Below are 24,610 nucleotides of genomic sequence, written 5' to 3'. Positions count from 1 at the left end.
CAGTACAATTTAAAATAGAACTGATGGAGTTCTACATGATTTAGTACAATTTAATTAAATCTGGAAAATAAGTGCAATGTTTCTTTTAAAAGGCAAACATTTGAATATACCTAATTTGAAAAAATTACCAATTTCTGATTCATTCACATGCTATTTACTCTTGGTGAAATATTGTCTATGCTGAAATGAATACCTCAATATATTACAAATTAAATCAAAGCTTTCCAGTTCCTATCTGAACTGACAGACTTGTTAATTAATATTCTTCAATTAGTTCTCACTGTGACAAGTACTTATCCCAAACAGCAATTGCATAATTGGCTACACTCCTGATGATTTTCAACCTCAATAGCATTATTCGAGGTATTGATTTTACTAAAACTTCAAGATGGAAGCACAACTTTATTAAATTGTTGAGCCTCGTACTTTCTAATGGAAATCAAAAAATAGTGTCCTTTTCACTGTAGCTTTGGTAAGTGTCCCAAACCCAATGAAATTGAAGATTCACTCCATGGCCAAAGGCAGTAACCTGTGGATAGTCATAAGCATTCCATCTTGAAATGAAATTGGGGAAGAAATTGGATCAATGTCATCACGTTTCCTCTGATAGAATATACACCGTGCAATCTTGATACACGAGTCTGTGCATGCACACCTAATATCAACAGAGCAGACAAATAATAGTCAGTTGCTGCCATTTTCAAGTGCCATGTTCCAACCAAAAGCCTCTGTTCACATTCTATAATTAAATATCTGATCAACAATATGAAGAATTTCCACTTACCACCTGGACCTCACCACACCCAGCACAATTCTGTTCATTTTTGAGCCTTCCTATATTTTCTTCAAGTTTTAACAGTATTCAAGCAATTATCTTGTAGCTACTGAAATACCTTTTACCTTATTTATAAAGTACTGCTGAAACGAATTGCTTCCAGGTTATCAGGGACAGGTAGATACTTGGAAACTGCAAAAGAACTAGATCAGCATTAATCTCATTGAATGTCAGATTAGGTTGGAAGAGCCAAATGACATATTTTGACCCTAACTTGTATGTTCTGAAATAGGTGGTACTGTAAGCTCTCTTTTTGGAATTGAGCACGACTGGGACAAGGAGCAAAGGTCACACGAAACAGGACAGGTTGCTTGAAGAGGGAAGGATTCTCTAACATCACCTTGAGAAAGGATTAAATGCACTTTGATTGTGACTGGAAATGGCTGGTAGAGGCAGAACTGGAACCTCAAGCCAGGGTAAAGACGACATTTTGTTCTTGCCTGCACCTCGCAAATTGATTGAGCACAAGATTTTACTTGGATCACAGGCTTTGATTACATGGGTATCAGGTGGCATGTGCCTGGTGTAAACACAGCCATATTCACACATGGCTCATGACTAAGCTCCAGGAACTGTGCACGCGTGCACTGTCTACCTGCAATGAGAGCAATGCTGCCATAAAGAATAATAGAATGCAAACATCAACATCTTTGAGCAACAGGTCTGCTGCTTTCTTCACTTGTATATCAGGACTTGGCTGTATGCTGTGTTACATTAGCCACATCCTTGCCACCACCTAAGCATTTAAAAAAATATATACTACAGACATGAGCATCACCAACAATGCCAATATTTATTGCCCTTTGCAAATTACTTTGACAAGATGACGGGAGCCGCAGTCTTGAAATCAGCTCCCTGCTAAACCATTTCAGAGGGCAGTTAGTAGTCAACAACAGTGTGCCTGAAGTTATACGTATTCCAAATTGAGGAAGGCTGCTTTACCTCTTGGTGGAGCGATGAATAACCGGGGGTCATGGATTTAAGATAAGGACAGGCAGTTTAGAAGGGATGTGAGTAAACGTTTTCTCACTCAGAGGATGGTGAGAATCTGGAACTCATTGCCTGTAAAGGTGGTAGAGGTAGTAGCCTTCAGAACATTTAAGAAGCATTTACGTTGCTAAGGTATACAAGGCTACGGGCCAATGCTGGAAAATGATATTGGAATAGCTATATGGTTATTTTGGACCAGCACAGACTTGACTGGCTGAAGGGCCTTTTTTTGTGCTGTCAACCTCTATGGCTCAATGACAACTTTAGCAATTTGAAGAACTGCGAAGCAATTTTCCTCAACAAGTTCAGGAGAAATGATTCTTCCCATTCAAATTCATCACACTCCCCAGTCTACTCTCCTAATTCCACCTTCCCCTACTCCTTTAAAGTATTCTCAATCTTTGCTGAGTACAATTCAGTAGACTCTCTTAGATGCTTCAACTTCCTGGCCATCATTCAATTGGGTGTCTCAACTGTGAATATTCATTGGCTATCTGAATAATAGGAGCATGTTAACCCAGTCACAAACCTGGAATAGATCCCAAGCTATTCTCATAAAATTGGAAACAATCTGTACTCTGTGTATTTTCAATTTGATATTTTTGTTCATCTGAAAAAATATTACTGTTATCTCTTCAAGCGCCTTAAATTCAGTATTTTCATGGTTGCATTTTCCTAAATTCCTGTTTCAACAATATCAGATTAATTAATGGGAAGGTATCACTTAAACATCTGAAAATACATTTTAATTCTGGATTTCTGAGATTGAGCAATATTTTAGTCAAGCACTTCAGATGCTCTAAATACAAAGAAACAAGGAATTTATATAATATACAAATGATATCCAAATGTTAAGATTATGGTCTTGCTTCAAAGCAGCTATTTTTAAAATGTGTATCACATCTAAAATTAAACCGGGATTAATGTTGGCACTGTGATATAGTGGGGGGTTAGAGAGTCTAAAATGGATTTCAGTGACTTTGACAGGATTTCTCAATGCATTTACTGAATAATACATTTCAAAATCCTTAAATGTTTAAAAAGGAAATTACTTTTTTTGGTTGGTAAATAAAATTTACAAGGATAATGTACAGAGTGATGTTACACCCGCCACATCAATTAATTTGAAGATTCTTCTTCCATTATATATGGAATCTGCCTTAGTGAGTCAGGTTTTATTCTCAACTTTGAGAAAAGTGAAATGAAAAATATTTGCATTTATCTCAATGCAACACAAATGAGAAATATGGATTTGGTTTACTTGAAAATCTCTGAAGTTATTTACAGCTAAATTAATATAAACAGTACAGAGAATTCTCCAAATGTAGCTTTTATCTGGAGTGATATGGTGCAGGAAACCTGTGGTCAGTGGTCATGTGACAATATCCAGGTACTTGGCTCATTTGCATGATGATCTCAAAGATGATAACATAACATCCTCCTTTTTCCCAAATTAATTCTCATATCTCAGTTGAAAACACATAAACATTTAGTAAGAGCAAAACTACTTTTACAGAGTTAAGAATTGTAAAATGTATAAGTTCAGAAGTGGAAAAGCCCACATATCATTTACGGGGTTTGATTACTCTTCAGTTCTTGTTATGGTGTAATCATCAAGAAATGTAGGTGCATTTCAATTTTGGCTGTCCTTGGTCTGTAGACATAGAGTCACAGAGATGGACATCACCTTTCAGTCCAACTCATCCATGCCAACTAGATATCCTAAATTGATCTCGTCCCATTTGGCCCATATTCCTCTAAATGTTTCCTATTCATACATCCATCCAAATGTTGTAATTGTATCAACCTCCATCGCTTCCTCTGGCAGCTTATTCCATACATGCACCACCCTCTGCATGAAAAAGTTGCCCCTCAGGTCCCTTTTAAATCTTTCCCATCTCACCTTAAACTTATGCCCTCTAGTTTTGGACTCCCGTACCCTGAGAGAAAGATCTTGGTTATTTACCCTATCCGTGCCTCCCATGATTTTGTAAATGTCTGTCAGGCCACCCCTCAGCCGTCGACACTCCAGAAAAAATAGTGCCAGCCTGTTCAACCTCTCCGTATAGCTCAAACCCTCCAACCCTGGCAACATCCTTGTAACTCTTTTCAGAACTCTTTCAAGTTTCACAACATCTTTCTATGGGGGAGGGGGGTCCAGAACTGAATATTCAGAAAGAGGCCTAACCAATGTCCTGCATTGCCACAAAAAGACCTCCCAATTCCTATCCTCAATGCACTGACCAATAAAGTGAAGCAAACCAAACACCTTCTTCACTGTTCCGTCTACCTGTGACACCACCTTCAAGGAACTATGAACCTACACCCGAAGGTCTCTTTGTTCGGCCACACTCCCCAGGACCTTATCATTAATTGGATAAGCCCTGTTCCGATTTGATTTACCAAAATGCAACAGCTCACATTTACCTAAATTAAACTCCATCTGCCATTTCTCAGCCCATTGTCCATCTAATCAACGTCCCGTTGTACTCTGAGATAACCTTCTTTACTCTCCACTACACTATCTTAGTATCATCTGCAAACTTAAAAACCATATTTCCTATACTCACATCCAAATTATTCCTATAAATGACACAAAGCAATTGTCCTAGTGTTTCATCACACTGTCATCTGGATATGCTTTCTCATGTTTGCTATGTATAATTTATGTATACTTCCCTCAGCTGCTTTGTCTTCCTCTTCAGCATTGCTCCATTCGGTATTGTAACTTCAAAGGACCAGAGAATTTGAATAGGTGATGGCCAGGCAAGATTGTTCTCATTTGCCTTCCAGATGTGATCCCCTCAGACAATTGTAACCCCATCTCAGGGACGTAACTCTGACATGTAACAAGATGGCACTAAATCCTGATTTTTGTTCTCCTATCCTTTAGGATGAGGGACTTAGTGGTGCAAACCTTTCACTTGTTTGATCTGTGATAGTGTGGTGAAGAAGCCATAAAGTTCAGATCCCATTTTACGCACATATCCCTCGAAAGTCTACTCACCTACAGCAGTCCATTGTTAGAAATTATTTATTTAAGTGCATCAAACATATGAAGTAAAACACTCAATGCATTTACCACAAATACACTTGAAGAGTGCTGAAGCTATCTGACAATTGAAAATTTAGAGAAATAAATCAATGACTAAGATGGAGTTAACTCCATTCATGACAAATAGACCAAGAGCAATTTTGAACCAAGGGACTACATAGGAGTGTACAGGTTCTCTATATTGATGTCACTGGTGACTCTAGCATGCCTTACACATCCTCACTAAGTTTTCAATATCATCACTACTCACCTACATATCATTTCTACTACAAACCAACCGACTCCCACAGCTACCTGGACTACACCTCCTCCCATCCTGCCCCCTGTAAAAACGCCATCCCATTCTCCCAATTCCTTCGTCTCCGCCGCATCTGCTCCCAGGAGGACCAGTTCAAAATACATACAACACAGATGGCCTCCTTCTTCAAGGACCGCAATTTCCCCCCCGACGTGGTCGACGGTGCCCTCCACCGCATCTCCTCCACTTCCCGCTCCTCCGCCCTTGAGCCCCGCCCCTCCAACCGCCACCAGGACAGAACCCCACTGGTCCTCACCTACCACCCCACCAATCTCCATGTACAGCGCATCATCCGCCGTCACTTCCGCCACCTCCAAACAGATCCCAGCACCAAGGATATATTTCCCTCCCCTCCCCTATCAGCTTTCCGTAGAGACCACTCCCTCCGCGACTCCCTTGTCAGATCCACACTCCCCACCGACCCAACCTCCACTCCCGGCACCTTCCCTTGCAACCGCAGGAGGTGCAACACTTGCGCCCACACCTCCCCCCTCACTTCTCTCCAAGGCCCCAAAGGAAACTTCCATATCCGCCACAGATTCACCTGCACCTCCACCCACATCATCTACTGCATCCGCTGCAGCCGGTGTGGCCTCCTCTATATTGGGGAGACAGGCCGCCTACTTGCGGAGCGATTCAGAGAGCACCTCTGGGCCACCCGGACGAACCAACCCAACCAACCTGTAGCACAGCATTTCAACTCCCCCTCCCACTCCACCGAGGATATGCAGGTCATTGGACTCATCCACCGCCAAACCACAACAACCCGACGGTCGGAGAAGGAGCGTCTTATCTTCCGACTGGGAACCCTCCAACCACAGGGAATGAACTTGGACTTCACCAGTTTCTTCATCCCCCCTCCCCCCACCTTGTCTCAGCCGGATCCCTCCAGCCCGGCACCGCCTTCCTGACCTGCAGTCTTCTTCTTGACCTCTCCGCCTCCATCCTACTCCGACCTATCACCCTCACCTTGACCTCTTTCCACCTCTCACATTTCCAACGCCCCTCCTCCAAGTCCCTCCTCCCTACCTTTTATCTTCTCCTGCTGAACACTCTCTGCTCATTCCTGAAGAAGGGTCTGTGCCCGAAACGTCGAATCTCCTGTTCCCTGGATGCTGCCTGACCTGCTGTGCTGTTCCAGCAATAAAGTTTCAACTTTGATCTCCAGCATCTGCAGACCTCACTTTCTCCTCGAAAATATCATCACTAATCCCTGGCCAGCACCTGGTGAAGCGGTTTTGCCTGAAATATTGATTTTCCTGCTCCTTGGATGCTGCCTGACCTGCTGTGCTTTTCCAGCACCACACTCTTGACTCAGTATCTATCACAAGCTAATTATCTTGTCCAGCCTATTCCCAAATGGCTTTGGTGCAGTTGTGACAATATGTCCTGATAGACTGCTTTAGGCACAATAGTTGTTTTTCTTGAAGATAATACTAAGCTCATTTCAGTATGGTTGAAAGCATCTGGGTGTGTCTAGCATCTCTTTGATCATATCAGGGCAACCTTCCAGGATAACTTCCCACAGTGCCTTCAGTATGGGTCACTCACTGTTCAACTGAAACTGGTTGCATTTATGCTGAGAAAAAAAGCAATGCATACATTTTGAGTACATCTTGCTCCTTGATGTCCATGCTGTCCACTTGTAGATCCAGAGGAATGTCTGAATCCTTGTTGGGATTTGGCAATTTGCTCAGTGTATCTGAGGTGACCATTTTAGTACCAGGTTTGTGTCAGGTCTCAAATTCATATTGCATTACTTTTTCTGGAAATTGTTGTTGCCTGGGTGGCATAGTTATTAGTGATTTGCAGCGAATTATTTCTAATGGTTTGTGACAGGTATCCAAAGTGAATTACTTACTATACAGTTATGTAAAGAGTTTTGTGACACCAAATACCATAGCAAGTGTTTCATGCTGTATGTTGGAATAATTGGATTGCACTTGTGATGGAGTTTTTGATTTAAATGCAATTGGCTTACCATCTTACATGTTACATCCACCCAGCCCTTTCTTCTTCCTTGGGTTGCAGTCCTACAAACCTCTGCTAATAGTGCTTCTATGAGACACTCAAACATGCTGATTGTTCTCCTGCATTACTTATGGCACACCTAGCACAGAAGCTGTCTTAATGATGATGCTTTGACAAGTACAGTTCATATGCTTAATTATTGTTTTCAGTTATATAAATAAATTTCACAAATTTCTCATTCTGAAAGATATCCAGAATATATTTTATTACAAATTTTAGCATATATCTGTGCTGAAAAGGAAAAGCTAAATTTTTAAAACTTCCCTAAAATGCTGGCAAATAGATACAAATAGCTAAAACTCCAAATGGTGATTACCTCAAGTGGGGAATACAATTGGTTTGTGAATGGATTCCAGGACAAAGGTTTTAAACTGGTGCAAAAAAAGGTATTTTAATTTACATCGGATGTAATGTTCATTTAAAATTCCTTGATCATTTCTGCTGATTTGGCCCATTTTGGATAATTGCACCAGAAATACCATTGCAACCAGTAGGAAACCCTAGGCCATTGTTTAAGAAAATTAAAAGCAAGTTTAATTTTCAAAACCTGTGAGCAATAAGAGTAAAAAGAACCTGACGTGAAAGACTATTCTAAAGGGCAACATGATTTAAAGTTATAAAATTATGAGAGATATTGATAGGGCGGATAGTTACAACATTTTCTCAGAGTGGGAAATATCAAATCCCAGGAAGCATAGGTTTAAGGTGAGAGAGGATGAGCAAGGCAATTATTTTTACACAGAGGGTGGTAGATGCCTGGCAATCACTTCTACAAAGAGGTGGTGGTCAAAGCAGACACGATAGCAACTTTTAAGAGGCATTTAGACAAATACATGAAGAGAATGGGAATAGAAGGAAAGGGACCATGTGCAGGCAGGTGGGATTACTTTAGAATGGATTCATTGTTGGTGAAGACCTGGTGGGCCAAAGAGCCAGTTCCTGTGCTGTACTGTTCCATGTTCTATGACAATATTGCGAATCAGCTTTTCATTCATAAGTTTCTCACTTTGTTACAATATTCCATTTGCTGTTTGTTGTAAACATTAAATCAACAACATTTTGAGCAAAGAATGAAAATATGTTGTCCATGGTCTAACAGTTTCTATCCTGAAAACTTGTTTATGGGATATTGCATACGGAATTCTATGGGCCAAAGGTTTTGATGCTCCTCCTGGGATTGAGAAGCAGAGTCATCGAGGGAACTTATTTAAGTCGGAAAGCCAAAAGTCTGATGAAATGAAATAAGGAAGTTCAGAAAACCTTCAAGGCAGGTCGAGTTTCCCAATGTCAGGAGGTTCTTTTTCTTTCATTCACATGTGATCATGTCTATAAAAGGCAATCTCGCCAGAATTAAGTTCTCGTTCCAATTAAGCTACCTGCAAGTGAACAATACACCTCTTCATATTCCCAACAGCTTATCAACGGCGTGCAGCAGGTGAGGGAGTCAATCTGTTGGAGATGGAGTGAGTAGCTTGCCATTTTCCTCATCTTGTGGGAAGGATGTTCCACAAAGTGATGGTTGAGGATTGGTGGAGGCTGGCTGACAGAGAGAGAGAACCCAGGCTAGGAAGGGATGTCAGGAGGGAAGGTGAGGGTACAGGGATATTTGAGAAATAGATAGAAGTGCCTTGCGTGTTGGGAACTTGTGAATGGAAGGAAATGTGGTTTCTGAGCAAGTATGGTGGGGGAGAGGTAGATTTGAAAGGTGTATTTTTCTGCCTATGGTGGAGTCCTGAGAGTAAAATTGAAAGTACTGGGTAGAAGAGAGAACTGTAATAGGAAAAGAGGAGAGTGTGAAATATGACAAGTTGGTAGGTCCAGGATAATGTTCAGGTTGCAACCACTCTCACAATGGTGGTCTTGGCACAGAACAAATAGATGATGTGGGTATTCAGTGCGATCAGGCTGGGAGTGGGAGTATTAATAGGTGCAGACTCAGAGAGGACAGTTGGAATTTAGATGGTTCTTGCATCAAGTGTAATGGGGGAGGCTCAAGTGGAACAGTGGGGAGAAGAATGGCTATATCTGGCTATTTCAAATGGCTTAAAGATGCAGAGGAGTTGGTGGATGATGGGAGAGAGGAGAAGTTGATGGAGTATGTTTAAATGGTGATGTGAACCATTTTTCAGGATCAACAAAGTACAATCCCTCAAAGTGGGAAGAGGGTCTCTTTAGTGAAGGTTTAGGCTTAGTGAAAGTTAAGGTGAGCACAACTGAATAATTAAAGGGAAACTTTAATAATCTTGAGTTGACGGGACAAGAACTATGCCCAGACAAGTTCTCCTCACTATGGCCACTGTCTGAACACAGTAGAATTGATGGCTGATCCATGGGTCTCCATCCAGATCCCAGTTAGGTTAGCAACTGAAGTACAGAATGTGCTGAAAAGCAAGTTCAACTGAGGAAGGGAGGATGGAGTTGGCAGTACCATAAGGGGAAATAGGCTAAATACACAGTATCAGTCAAGGTACTTTGATGGCAGGATTAGATTAGATTACTTACAGTGTGGAAACAGGCCCTCTGGCCCAACAAGTCCACACCAACCCTCTGAAAAGCAACCCACCCAGACCCATTCCCCTACACCTAACACTACGGGCAAGTTAGCATGGCCAATTCATCTAACCTGCACATCTTTGGACTGTGGGAGGAAACCGGAGCACCCGGAGGAAACATGCAAACTCCACACAGACCGTTGTCTGAGGCGGGAATTGAACCCAGGTCCCTGGCACTGTGAGGCAACAGTGCTAACCACTGTGCCACCGTGCCACCATGATGATCACAGTTTCAGAACTAGTGTTGGGAAAGCAAAGAACATGTCATAATGGGTGTTATTATTTCATTTCTTTGCACTTAGGCTTTTGACTATATTAAATTTTTATCAGTATCAGTACCATGCAGAACACTGGAGAATTATTCATCCTCTTGGTGCACTGGAGCCAATTTCTGGAATAGGTCCCACTGGTGCTAACACTCTGCTAACCCTCCATCTGAGTCTCACAGGAGTGTATCCTACTGCCATCACTGGGAAGCAAGACCACTTGTGTCTCCTCTTCAGATAGGAGCAGAACTCAGTGAGGCATCTCTGAACTATGCGTCCACTTGTGTTCTCTGAGAAATCTCAAATAGCAACACAATGGGATAGGGGGTTCTGACTTGGGAGATTGGACTGCAGCATAAGACTCAGACTTTTGCTACTGGTTTGCAGGGAATTAATACTCTTCTGGATGCCTTTTAAATATGGTGCCAAGATTTTCAATTCCAAGAGGTACAAGTGTGGGTATTGACTTCATTCCATTTCCCATTGCAAGAATCCCCATGCTCCTTACACATATATATACCTTATAAGCTGACAACAGTAATTGCATGAGGAAAACTGTCTTGCCCACTTGCAAGGGTAATGCTCATTTCTAGTTTCACCATTGTACTTCTATTCCAGAACAGAAGATTCCACCCTGCATTTCTAAATCCACGTTCCTAATCTAACTTGCCATTTATTGTCTCTTGAAGAGTAAAATTATCTTTGAACTACCATTTGATCAATTTTCTACATTATTAAAATTAAAATTGCAACAACACATTATAATTCTGACTATGACTAGCAAGACATCCTGTTAAAAAGTTTCAGTAGGTGGTTGAGCATTAGTTGCATCAGAAACCGAACAGTCACATTCTCCTTTACATATTAAAAAAAACTAATAGCTGACTTTTACGTTCTAGTATAATGAAGCTTATGTAACCCATGTAATGTAGAATTAGTCACATTTTTCTGCTTTACAGAATGATGATTGAGTCATTTTCAGTGGAAGGAACAAACTAAGTATTCTGTAATGCTGTTGTTGGGTTTAAAAGTTGCACATGAAATAAAGCCTTGAAAGTTTAAAGGAATTATACTCACTGGGAATGACATGAATCACCTCATTGTCTGATAACCTGAGGGCTCAAATGAAGCTCAGACTGATGTGAAGTGAAGTTAATCTCAGTGGCTAGCTGTAAGAATCCAATAGAAACTAGACAGATCACTGCATTTCCTGTTGACTGATGTTCTTCCGTTCACAATGACTGCATTAAATTGGAAAGTAGAAAAACCATAGCGAAGCATAATGTTTTGAAACAGAAAAGACAGAATTATTCAGTATGGGTTTAGTTCCTGAACAAAGTTAGGCACATGCTTGGGTGAGTGTTAAGCATTTTAAAAAAATTCTCAGCTGTGTTAAACCACTGACCAATCTTGCTGCGAGCATAGATCTGATTTCAGCTGAACTTCATTGAAATCATTTTGGCTTTCCTGGTATTTGACCATGTGAGAAACAGTATGCCATTATTGGCTACAGATGAATACTAAGATTCAGATAATATTAGTAATAACAGTTCATAACCTTGACACGCAGGGTCGAGCTCCTATCTCTGCATCAGGATGAGAATGGCCTGATGATATATCAGCCATGACCTAGCTGGTAGAGCTGTCACCTCCATGTTGAAGAGACTGCACTTTGAAGATCCATGTCAAAGACAAAATCACAAAATCAAGGTTGACACACCAATGCAATTCTGAAGGATGTCTGTACTGACAGAGAAGCTATCCTTTGAAAAAGACATTAAACCAAGGCTTAATAAACCAAGGGTCATTCTTCAGAGCTGCTGGTGTTGGACTGGGGTGGACAAAGTTAAAAATCACACAACACCAGATTTTAGTCCAACAGATTTATTCAGAAGCACTAGCTTCATCCTGATGAAGGGCTTATGCCTAAAACATCAATTCTCCTGCTGTTTGGATGCTGCATGACCTGCTGTGCTTTTCCAACGTCACACTCTCAACTCTAAGAATGTTATAGGAAGGATAGAAAGGGGGGGCAAGAGATGAAGACAAGTGGTGTTTTTGATAAGGGATAACATTCCTACTATATTTAGGGAGCATATTCCTGGGAATATATCCAGGTAAGTTATTTGGGTGGAACTGAGAAATATGAAAGGGATAATCACCTTATTGGAATTGCACTGGAGACCCCCAATAGTCAGTGAGAAATTGAGAAATAAAATTGTAAGGAGATCTCAATTACCTGTAAAAATAACAGGGTGGTTATAGTAGGGGATTTTAACTTTCTAAACACAGACTGGGAGTGCCATGGTGTTGGAGAGGAATTTGTAAAAAATATACAAGAAAACTTTTTGATCCAGTATGTCAAAATTTGACCTTCTCTTGGGAAGTGAGGCAGGGCAGGTAACTGAAGTGTAAGTGGGAGTGGACTTTGGGGCCAGTGACCATAATTCTATTAGTTTAATATAGTGTTGGAAATGGATGGTCTCAATCTAAAAGTATCTTCCTGTTAGGGTGAAAGGCAAGACTGGTCGGTGTAGAGAATTCTGGGTAACTAGAGAAATTGAGGTCTTGGTCAAGAAGAAGAAGGAAGCATATGTCAGGTATAGACAGCAGAGATTGAGTGAATCCTTCGATTATAAAGGCAGGAGGAATATACTTGAGAGGGAAATCAGGAGGGAAAAAAGGGAACATGACTTTGGCAAATAGGGTTAAGGAGAATACAAAGGAATTCTACAAATACATTAGGGATGAAAGGGCAACTAAGAAGAGAATAGGCCCCCTTAAAGATCAGCAAGGCCACCTATGCGTGGAAGCGCTGAAGATGGGGGAAATATTAAATGAGTATTCTGCATCAGTGGTTACTGTAGAGAAGGATATGGAAGTTAGGGAACATGTGGAAATAAATAGCGACATCTTGAAAATAGTCCATAATACAGAGGTCAAGGTGCTGGACACATAAAGGTGGATACATCCCTGGGATCTGATCATTGGACCCTTGAATTCTGTGACAAGCTAGGGAAGTGATTGCTGGGCCCCTTGCTGAGATATTTGTATCATCGATAGTCACAGCTGAGGTGCTGGAAGACTGGAGGTTAACTAAAATGGTGCCACTATTTAAAAAAAGTGGTAAGGAAAAGCCAGGGAACTATAGACCGTTGAGCCTGACACCAGTGGTGGGCAAAGTTGTTGGGGGGAAATAATGAGAGATGGGACTTACATGTATTTGGAAAGGCAAGGGCTTGGGAAATCATGTCTCATGAACTTTATTGAGTTTTTTAAGAAATAACTAAGACAATAACTAAGAAATAACTAATCTAATCTCATCTAATCTAATCTAATTGATGGGGGCGGAGCAGTGGACATGATCTACATGGACTTCAGCAAGGTTCCTCATGGTAGACTGGTTAGCAGTGTTAGATCACATGGAATACAGGGAGAATACACCATTCCAGAGGTCGCAGAACAGATCCCTGCGGAACACCACCGGTCGCCGATCTCCATGCTGAACACCAGCATAGCAGGTCGTATCTATCAACAGAGAAAAAGATTTGGTTGGGCAGATATTAAAAATTTTAAAGTAGTAAAATGGGATTCTCCTTGTATGTATATATCAGCACATTAACTGTAATGGATAGTGAGACATGGCTGTACCCCACTTCAAGAGTTATAATAAATTTTTAGTCAGCTTCCCTTTTTGCGATTGGGTGAGTCTAGTGTAAATGTTACTAGTTGCGGAGAGTGGGTTTCTAAAGCACTCGAAAGATATACAGTGAAATGGAAATGGAAACTTTATCATGTCTTCTTGAGCACCAGCAGTGGGCCAGGAGCAGCAGAAATGTTCCCCTCAAATAATCATCAAGGAAATCTTCTGCCAATCATGGTTTCTCCTCATCCTGATCCCCTCCCTCACCCCCTGGTTTTCTTATCAATCTCCGATTGGTTCCATTTCCAAGCCCTAGCCTTACCATCTCTCACTATTTTCTGGTTCTCCTCCACTGGCTGTTTTGACCAATCTGTCAAACTGGCTGGTTAATAGGCAGAAAATAGAAGAACAGAATTATTTTTAATAAAGGTCCTGCTATTAAATTTGATAAGACCTGCTTATCCCTAGGATTTCCAAGGACATGCCTTCAAATCTGAACTGAAGCCACCATGTCAGGTTATCTGGTAATGATTAATAATGCCTTCAAGAATGAAGTGCTTATTTCAATGGAGTAAAAGATTTCTTTTATTTTGCCTCACGCAGCAACAGGTTGAACTTCTTGCAGTTTAGTTAGCGTTGACGCTAACTCTGTATGGTTAATAGAAATGTACCACCAGTTCTGGTTCTTCCTGTCAATACTACAAAGATTCATGAATGAGGTGATATAAATTCAACAGCTAACTAATCAATGACATGATGGTGACATTCAAAGAAACTGATGAAATCTGGTTTAAGCATGACTACAGTACTGTAAACCAAAGGTAGCTTGCCTTACTGGACAGAAAATTGTGTCCAATGTATTTAAATATGACACTTGATAACATAATATTATTAATGCCACAGCTTACCAATGAAATATAGTATTTTAATTAAAATATTGTGAGGAGTTAGGATTGCTATTATGTTTGCATGATCTCATAATGTCAACAAATAGCAGCAAGCATTCCATCAACAGAGAGAACATCTTTTCTTGTTTATCCAACCTAATCAGTTTTATTTTGTTGTGGTGTGGAGGAACCGGTGTTGGACTGGGGTGGACCAAGTTAAAAATCACACAACACAGAGTTATAGTCCAACAGGTTTATTTGGAAGCATTACCTTTCGAAGCCCTGCTCCTTCATTGGGTAGCTGTGGAGCAGAATCATAAAACTGGCTTATGGTCCTGCTCCACAGCTACCTGTAGAAGGAGCAACACTCTGAAAGCTAGTGCTTCCAAATAAACCTATTGGACTATAACCCTGTGTTGTGTAATTTTAACTTATTTTGTTCTGTAATGGAAAAAAAGCAACACAATTATTCACTTAATGCTTACTAATCCCATTCTAATCAAGTGTTTGTTGCATCTTCTACTTTCATTAATATTTTGGGGGTATGTTCTGTATTCATGAAGGGTAAGGAATATTTGAGCAAAGCTTTCCTTTGATTTCCTTCTTTGGATTTGATGTAGTTTTCAAGTCCAGTACTTATTACTCATCCTTCGAATGGAGTGATTTGGTTGGAAAATTCATGAAAATTCAGATAAGAATCAACTAATTTGAAACAAAGATCAAAATTGCTGGAGAAACTCAACAGGTTTGGCAGCATCTCCGTAGAGAAAGCAAGCAACCCTTCTCAGGGTTTTCAGATTTGTTTCAGATTTCTAGCATCTACAGTTCTTTATTTTATTTTAGTGGTCAACTAATTTGACCCAGGACTGAAGTCACATCTTGGTTAAATGAAGTCAGGACAGCAGGTTTCTTCCTGTAAAGACATTTTTGCAATGGTCTGATCCCTGAACTTTCTGTTTCAATACCATAATTATGAGGCAGTCTTAATGAAGCGTCAATATTAGGAGCCGTCTAGAAATTACCTTTATATACGCCATTTGTCGTTTTCTTTGCAAAACAACTCCACCTTGCCATTTCTCCAGTTTTTATTAAGGTAGTCAGTAAACCTTGCACGGTTGGGAAGGAGAGATCAGATCCAGAGTTAGTATATAGTTCAGGGAATTTAGAGGCAATGTGGACATTTGGTGCAGAGGGAAGAGGTGCCTTTTGCTTGCTTTTCATTTGTCTCACATTTTGTAAGGATTTTTTAAAACAATATAAACTGAAGCCCAGGATCAGAGGCCCAGCAGAGAAGGGTGCCATCACAGGGCAATCATAAGTTCACTGATCGGTGATCGTTATTAATTTAACCAGCTATTATAGGTTACTTTCAGATTGAAGGTAAATAGTGAAATATTTACATGCTACAAACCAGGGCAAATTTTTTAAAAATCAAATTGGGGTCTACGTAATTAACATAAAAATGGCGGGCCAGATGATGTGTCGTAACTGAATTATGTAGAAGCTGTTGGGCCCCATTATGGTTCATTGTGACCACATCTGTACCATGTGTTAGTAACTTGAGGAACTCCCAACTCAGAGTTGATGTGCTGGAATCTGAGCTTCGAGCACTGCAACACATCAGGGAAGAGGAGAGTTACCTGGATGCTGTGTTTGAGGAGGCAGTCCCACCACTTAGATTAACCACCTTGAGCTTGGAGCTTGAGAATGTGACTACCAGTGAGGCAGGTAGAGGAATCCAGCCTCAGCCCATCATAAGACATAGGAGTGGAAGTAAGGCCATTCGACCCATCGAGTCCACTCTGCCATTCAATCATGGCTGATGGGCATTTCAACTCCTCTTACCAGCATTCTCCCCATAGCCCTTAATTTCTTGTGACATCAAGAATTTATCAATCTCGGCTTTTAAGGGCATCCCAGCCTCCACTGCACTCCACAGCAATGAATTCCACAGGCCCACCACTCTCTGGCTGAAGAAATGTCTCTGCATTTCTGTTCTGAATTTGCCCCCTCTAATTCTAAGGCTGTGCCCACGGGTCCTAGTCTCCTCACCTAATGGAAACAATTTCTTAGCGTCCACCCTTTCCAAACCATGTATTATCTTGTAAGTTTCTATTAGATCTCCCCTTAACCTTCTAAACTTCAATGAATACAATCCCAGCATCCTCAGCCGTTCCTCGTATGTTAGACATGCCATTCCAGGGATCATCCGTATGAATCTCCGCTGGACACGCTCTAGAGCCAGTATGTCCCTCCTAAGGTGTGGGGCACAAAACTGGACACAGCACTCCAAATGGGGCCTAACCAGAGCTTTATAAAGGCTCAGTATCACATCACTGCTTTTATATTCCAACCCTCTTGAGATAAATGACAACATTGCATTTGCTTTCTTAATCACGGATTCAACCTGATGTTTACCTTTAGAGAATCCTCAACTAGCACTCCCAGATCCCTTTGTACTTTGGCTTTATGAATTTTCTCACTGTTTAGAAAGTAGTCCATGCTTGTATTCTTTTTTTTCAAAGTGCAAGACCTCACATTTGCTCACGTTGAATGTCATCAGCCATTTCCTGGACCACTCTCCTAACTGTCTAGATCCTTCTGCAGCCTCCCCACTTCCTCAGTACTACCTGCCTGTCCACCTAACTTTGTATCATCGGCAAACTTCGCTAGAATGCCCCCAGTCCCTTCATCCAGATCATTAATATATAACGTGAATAGCTGCGGCCCCAACACTGAACACTGTGGGACACCGCTTGTCACTGGCTGCCATTCCGAAAAAGAACCTTTTATCCCAACTCTCTGCCTTCTGTCAGACATCCAATCCTCAATCCATGCCAGTAGCTCACCTCGAACACCATGGGCCCTCACCTTACTCAACAGCCTCCCATGTGGCACCGTATCAAAGGCCTGTTGGAAGTCTAGATAGACCACATCCACTGGGTTTCCCTGGTCTAACCTACTTGTCACCTCTTTAAAGAATTCTAACATATTTGTCAGGCACGACCTCCCTTTACTAAATCCATGTTGACTTGTTCTAATCCGACCCTGCTCTTCAAGAATTTAGAAACCTCATCCTTAACGATGGATTCTAGAATTTTACCAACAACCGAAGTTAGGCTAATTGGCCTATAATTTTCCATCTTTTGTCTTGATCCTTTCTTGAACAAGGGGGTTACAACAGCGATCTTCCAATCATCCGGGACTTTCCCTGACTCCAGTGACTTTTGAAAGATCTCAACCAACACGTCCGCTATTTCCTCAGCCACCTCCCTCAGAACTCTAGGATGTAGCCCATCGGGGCCAGGAGATTTGTCAATTTTAAGACCTTTTAGCTTTTCTAGCACTATCTCTTTTGTAATGACAACCATACTCAACTCAGACCCCTGACCCCCTTTAATTGTTGGGATATTACTCATGTCTTCCACTGTGAAGACTGACACAAAGTACTTATTAAGTTCTCCAGCCATTTCCTTATCTCCCATCACTAGCCTTCCAGCATCAGTTTGAAGTGGCCCAATGTCTACTTTTGCCTGTCGTTTGTTTCTTATGTATTGAAACAAACTTTTACTATCATTTCTAATATTACTGGCTAGCCTACCTTCATATTTGATCCACTGGCTAGTCTACCTTCATATTTGATCCACAAACAGGTTTAACAGGTTTGAAGTCCTCGCTCCCTGTGTGGATAAGAGTGGGGGCTATGGGGAAGATGACCAAGCTGACCAATGGTTCAAGGAGCCATTCAAGAAGGGGGAGCAAAAAGAAAAGTAGCTGTATTCAGGACAGTGTAGTCAGTGGAATAGAGACTGTTCTTTGTGGCCAGGAATGAGAGTCCTGAAGGCTGTGCTTCCTGCTTGGTGCCCTGTATTCAAGGTGTCTTATCTGGGCTACAGAAACTTGGAGTGAGAGGGGACAGATCCAGTCATTGTGCTCCACATCGGTGCCAACTACATAGGCAGAAAGAGGAAAGAGGTTCTGCTGAAGGAATATGAGCAGTTAGGAATTAAATTAAAAAGCAGAACCAAAACGTTAATAATCTCTGAATTACCACCTGAGTCATGAGCAAGTTGGCACAGAGTCAACAAGATTAAAGAGATAAACATGGGGCTCAAAGATTGTTGTGGAGAAATGGGTTTGAATTCATGGGACATTGGCACTAGTACTGGAGAAGGAAGGAACGGGCTCCATCTGAATCTTGCTGGGACCAGACTCCTGGCAAATCACATAACTCGGGCTGTTAATGGGACTTTAAACTGAAGAGTAGGGGTGGGTTCAGTTGCATGGAAAATTATAGACAAAGTTATATGAGGGAGGGGTCAGCAGATGTTATCAAAGTTTCCAGAAAAAAAGTATAATGGCAGAGAGTATGTAAAGGATCAGGAATCTAACTTCAGGCACAGCAGATAAGGGGACAACCAAGAGAAGGGAGGCAGCCAATGCAAAACTGAGGGTGTTGTACTTAAATGCCTGTAACATAAATGGAAAAAGACACATGAGCTTGTAGCACAGATTGAAATGGGAAAGTATGATGATGTGGGTATCAGAGAGAGGTGGCTGCACAAGGATCAATGCTGGGAACTAAATATCCAAGGATACACACCCTACTGAAATATAGGTAAATGGGCAGAAGGAATGGGATTGCCTTGTCAGTAAGAAATGAAATTAAATCAATAGCAAGGATGATAAAGAGTCAGAAGGCATAGGATCTGTGTGCGTAGAATTGAGGAACAACAAAGGGAAAAAGATCCCGATGGGAGTTGTGTACACGATTTCTAGTAATGGTCAGGTTGTGGGGAATAAAATAAATTAGGAGATAGAAAAGACATGTAAGAAAGGCACAATTAGAATAATCATGGGAGACTTCGATATGCAGGGGGAGTGAGAAAATCAGGTTGGTTGTGTATCTCATGAAAAGGGAACTGATCTTTTGGAATAACTTGTGGTCGAACCTCTAGAGAGCAAGCAGTTCTGGATTTGGTGATGTGTAATGAGGCAGGCCAGATTAGGGAGCTTAAGGTGAAGGAACCCCAACGGAGCGGTGGCTATAGTATGATAGAGTTCACCTGCAGTTTGAGAAGGAGAAGGTGGGATCAGATGTAATGGTATTACAATTGAATAAAGATAACTACAAAGACATGAGGGAGGAGCTGGCCAGAGCTGATTGAAAGGTAGTGTAGCAGGCAAATGGTTTAACAGCAATGGCAGGAGTTTCTGGTGGCAATTCTTGATCTGTAAGGGGATCAAAGGTTATGGGGTGAAGGTAGGAGAATGGGGCTGAGAAACAAATCAACCATGATCGAATTGTGGAGCAGACTTGGTGGACAAGGCAGCTCTCCTTATTCTCTCCTTATCCTCTCTCTTTACAAATATCTATTCCACACAGTGAAATTCTCCATCATTCACCCAACATTAAACTGATTATTGTAATTAGGTTTGCTGTTTCCAAGATACCTTCGAACAGTAACGTCTTTACCAGCCCTGGTCAGGTATGTGACCCAGGCAAAAATGTAAAGCAATAGTCAGAAATGTATTTTATTTTCATTATAGGCCTCTCTATGTATTGATGGCAAATTGAAATTGCCAATAATCATTGCAATTAATCCTTGACATAAGCCCAATACTTCAAAATAAAGCAAATCTTCTCATCTTCGACTGGAAGATTCATGTAACTGGGATAAGGTACTGCTAATTGCAGGTCACAAATTGTTTTGTGTGAATGGGTTTTCTGCATTCCTGTGAGGAGAATCTGACTCAATTATCGATAGTTTAAAAAGCCTCTCACAGCACAATTAAAGAATTGTGCTGAACAAATAAGTTTGAAGTTGGAGTTTTGATTTTCATGTACACGCTGCTCATAATTAGAAAAGCATAGGCTCTATAAAGCCCACGGTCTGTTGACCCATCCTAGACATGTTCAACACTGAGTTACAAATAATTTCAGTGAATTCTCCCTGGTTTAACAATGGGCCCAGATTTTCCACTGGCTGGACAGCGATTACTCCAATTTACATGAGAGTTGAGCATGTAGACCCCATGGAATGCCCATCATAGCACAATCCAAAGAAATTGCCCTGGAAATTCAATTTTCCGCTGGGCAATCTCTTTACACCTAGAACCTTACAAAAGGTTCCATAATGATCAAAGACTTTGGACATGTCTGATGAAATTAAGTAAATTACTTCTTCAGGAATAGGTAGAGTATTGAATATATAGCCTAACACGTAATTAACAATTAAACCAACTCCTGGACCTGACACCATCAAACATCTCCCCCACCCCCGCTCCCCCAACCCCTCTGGGATCCAACATAACTCCCCCTGAGAACAGACACCAGATCCCTGAACCCTCCACCCTTTCCTCTGGGTCCAATACCTCCCCACCCTGGGACCTGACACTGACACCCCCCCCCCATCCCCAATACCCTCCCAGGGACCCAAAACCTCCCCCATCTCTCCCCACCCCTCACAACCAATTTCTCCAACACACCCTGATCCACCCACAGCAATACTTACCTTTCCCCTTGCCACATTGTACCTCAGTCACCCTATCCTCTACCCCAAATGGCACCCTTACCAGTTGGCACCCTACTTACCTGGCACCTTACTGTCCCATTCACTTAGCACCCATCCCTCCCGGCACCCTAACTTCACATTTACCTTGAGTAGTTAATGTTTGACAGCAACTGTCCAAGTTGCTGACTGGAACTTTATCTGTCAGATTATGGCAGTGACTGCCATGGAAAGGGTGAACAGTTTGCCTTCCCCCAACAGTTCTCCATGATGAGAGAACTGTCAGAATGGAGGTACAGCTGTGCATTTCAGTGGGGGGCCCAGTGAGGAACCTCCTTTCAGAAATATAGAGGTCCCTTCTTTTGTATAAAGGAAGGGTCGGAGTGGCAAACTGTGTGAGGTTGACAGTCCCCCAGAAAGCCTGGCCCATTCATACAGAATTTGTTGACATGAATTCAAACTCAGTAGCATCTGGAAGTAGTTCCAACAGGTGTGGGGTTGGGGAAGGAATCGCTCGCACTGATATTATTGGGAGAAAACACAAATATATTTTTATTACAATGAATATCAGGAAGCCTTATTGGTGTTTGGAAGATTATTATGTTAAATACTCAGTGATATACATCACCATTCATAATGACACCTTGCTAATCAAATTCTTACAACAGGATTTCTTTTGTCTCCTTCCAGCCCCCTTGTCAGGATTATCGTGCTTAAATTTTCTCTTGAATCAATTGCTTCAGTATTTGCAGGATTATCATCATCAAAGGTTTACTTTTTTCCTGTACCTATTACATGCGGCATTAAGGAGAAAGGAGCTCCATTAAATGGCCTTTGAAAAAAGGCCTGTACTCTGATTAAATCAAGATTACACCAATCAAACAAGTAAAAAGATCACAATGAAATCTATTTTTCAAATACATTCACCTTTGTTTTAACTGGTTTAGAACACAACAGGCATTCTATATTTCCATTTACCTTTCGAAAATGGCATTTTTTGAAATTTGCTTGTTTTTTGAACAGGGTGATGCAGCTCCAAAATGTCATGATGACTCTGTTTTTGGTTTGTTTCTAACACTGAATAGCAAATACACTGAAATGGAAAAGATGCCTGAACTTGTAAAAATGTGATCATCACTCTTTCAATACAGTATCAACCCTTTGAATTTATGGATATTGATACTTAGATACAATAGGAGAAAGTGAGGACTGCAGATGCTGGAGATCAGAGCTGAAAATGTGTTGCTGGAAAGGCGCAGCAGGTCAGGCAGCATCCAAGGAGCAGGAGAATCGACGTTTCGGGCATGAGCCCTTCTTCAGGAATCTGGACATAACTGGAATCTGATTCCTGAAGAAGGGCTCATGCCCGAAACGTCGATTCTCCTGCTCCTTGGATGCTACCTGACCTGCTGCGCCTTTCCAGCAACACATTTTCAACTTAGATACAATATTCTACTGTTGTTCTCATCACTGATCATTACATTGGCATGATACATAGTAACAGTCTCCAATGGGATTTTTTTTTGACAGTGACGTAAAGTGTGTGATATTGGCTCAGCCTCCATTCAAACATTCAAGTTGATATTCATTTTCATTGACTTCGAATGAAACAAAGGTCAAGAGTATAAATAAATACGTGGTTGAGGATTAATTGCATTTTTATACTATTGGCTAAAATCAGAATTACCCCAATAACTTTTTATGTCTGACATCATGAGTCTACCAAGAAAGGTGGCAACATGTCTTATTTGTGAGAGCAAACATGTCTAAATATGTGCATGTCTTTATCTCTCCTTTCCTTTCTGTAAATACTCAACACCGAGAGCAGCAATCTGTTCAATCTCAGCAACAAGACATGATGTAATATAGAATAAGATGAGTTGTTATTGGGTTTGACATTTTGGTGTCTGTTTTCTGCTCAGAAGATTGTCAATAATCATTATGCATCATCAATAGAGTATGGAGACATGAACAACAGTCAAAGCATTTTTCCTTATTATCAAAGTGGCAGTGATCTAAAATCCAACAGATAATCATAAACGGTTTGACACACTTGGAGGGAGAATTAAGCACAATGAATTTGGGACTTGGAGATCTTACGTTCATTATAAGCCTACACACCTAGTTAAAGAGGTGCTTGTTAAAAGGGGACTTTGGGCATTTGTACCACATTCTCAGCTCCCAGACAAATTACTAGATCTTAAATTGCACACAGAAGGTGGCTGGGCTTATTTCACACAGGCAAAGAGTCATCAATATTATGATAAAAACAAAAAGTGCAGGAGAAACTCTGCAACTATGGCAGCATCTTGGAGAGAGGAACAGAGTTAATGATTCAAGTCTAATTTGACTCTTTTTCAGAACCTCAGTTGAAGCATCTCCCCTTAATGTCAGGGTGAACTTCAGCTTCAGAAAAGAGTCATTCAGCTCTTGGAGCATGAACTCCATTTCTCTCTCCACAGATGCTGCCATACTTGCTGAGTTTCTCCACCATGTTTCGTTCATGCTCCAAGACCTGGATGACTCTTTCCTGAAGCTGAAGTTCACCCTGACATTAAGAGTTGATGCTTCAACTGTCGTTCTGGAAAAGAATCAAATTAGACTTGAATCATTAACTTCATTTCTCTCACCACAGATGCTGCCAGACCTGCTGAATTCTCCAGTACCTTTTGTTTTTATTTTCGATTTCCAGCATCTGCAGTATTTTGCTTTTACACTAAAAGTGTGATCGCAATTTTTACTGAAAGGCTCAGGAGACCTGCAAAGGTGACAGCCTGAATTGGCAGGACACAATACAATGGCCATAAGAGACCAAAGCGTATGTGTCAGCTTTATTCGATGCGGGACCCTTTGGACCGAAAGAAGCAGGATTGCTTCCCCAGAGCTTCTTAAGGAATGGCCTCCCGAGGAGAGGGCCTGTTCCAGGCCTGACCTTGTCTTTCCTTCCCCTTGCTGACATCTTAAATTAACAATCCTTTTACATCACCAGCATCCTTGGTTTCCTGGCCCATTTACTGCTCCCACACATCGGTTTCAGGTGAGAGATGGTTCTGCTTTATTGAATTCAAACCCAGGAATTAACACGGCCAAACAATGCTGAACTATCCACAGGGATTCACCTCCTGATAGATTCCCACTCCAAGTGGAAACCTGCAGGCACAAGCAGACGCAATGATAACTTCCTATAGTGCTCGATTCACTGTACCCTCTCACTCACATCAGCACTCCCCACACTTATGATCTAGTACGCATATACTCCACTTCATTCCTATGCACTCAATAATGCTGCCAGACTCACATCAGCCTCTCACAACCTCCACATACAAACAACTATTCAGCTATGAGAGGTAGATATCTCAAACACAGTGTTACCCACTACTGATGTGGTGCCCTCATTCTTCCAGGATAAGGTGGGACACCATAAAGACAGCAGAGCCAAACCATCAGGGATCAAAGACAACAGCATTTCCTGAACCCTAAGGAGGAGGTGGTTCTCTTTGTCATGGGATTCACTGTGACAAGGCTCATGGTGTCCAACCTT

General features: G+C 41.3%; 1 long non-coding RNA gene across 1 annotated transcript in view; it reads left to right on the top strand.

The window, feature by feature from the left end:
- Window positions 1-24,610, top strand: part of LOC148149558 (uncharacterized) — a 101,297-nt gene that overhangs the window by 12,078 nt on the left and 64,609 nt on the right. The window lies entirely within an intron of this gene.

This window comes from Chiloscyllium plagiosum, unplaced genomic scaffold (assembly GCF_037043375.1).
Source record: "Chiloscyllium plagiosum isolate Xiang-an unplaced genomic scaffold, Cpla_swu_hap1 HiC_scaffold_7, whole genome shotgun sequence".
NCBI lineage: Eukaryota > Metazoa > Chordata > Chondrichthyes > Orectolobiformes > Hemiscylliidae > Chiloscyllium > Chiloscyllium plagiosum.
The sequence above is the reverse complement of the archived record's forward strand: the minus strand, read 5'-3'. Positions and strand labels throughout refer to the sequence as shown.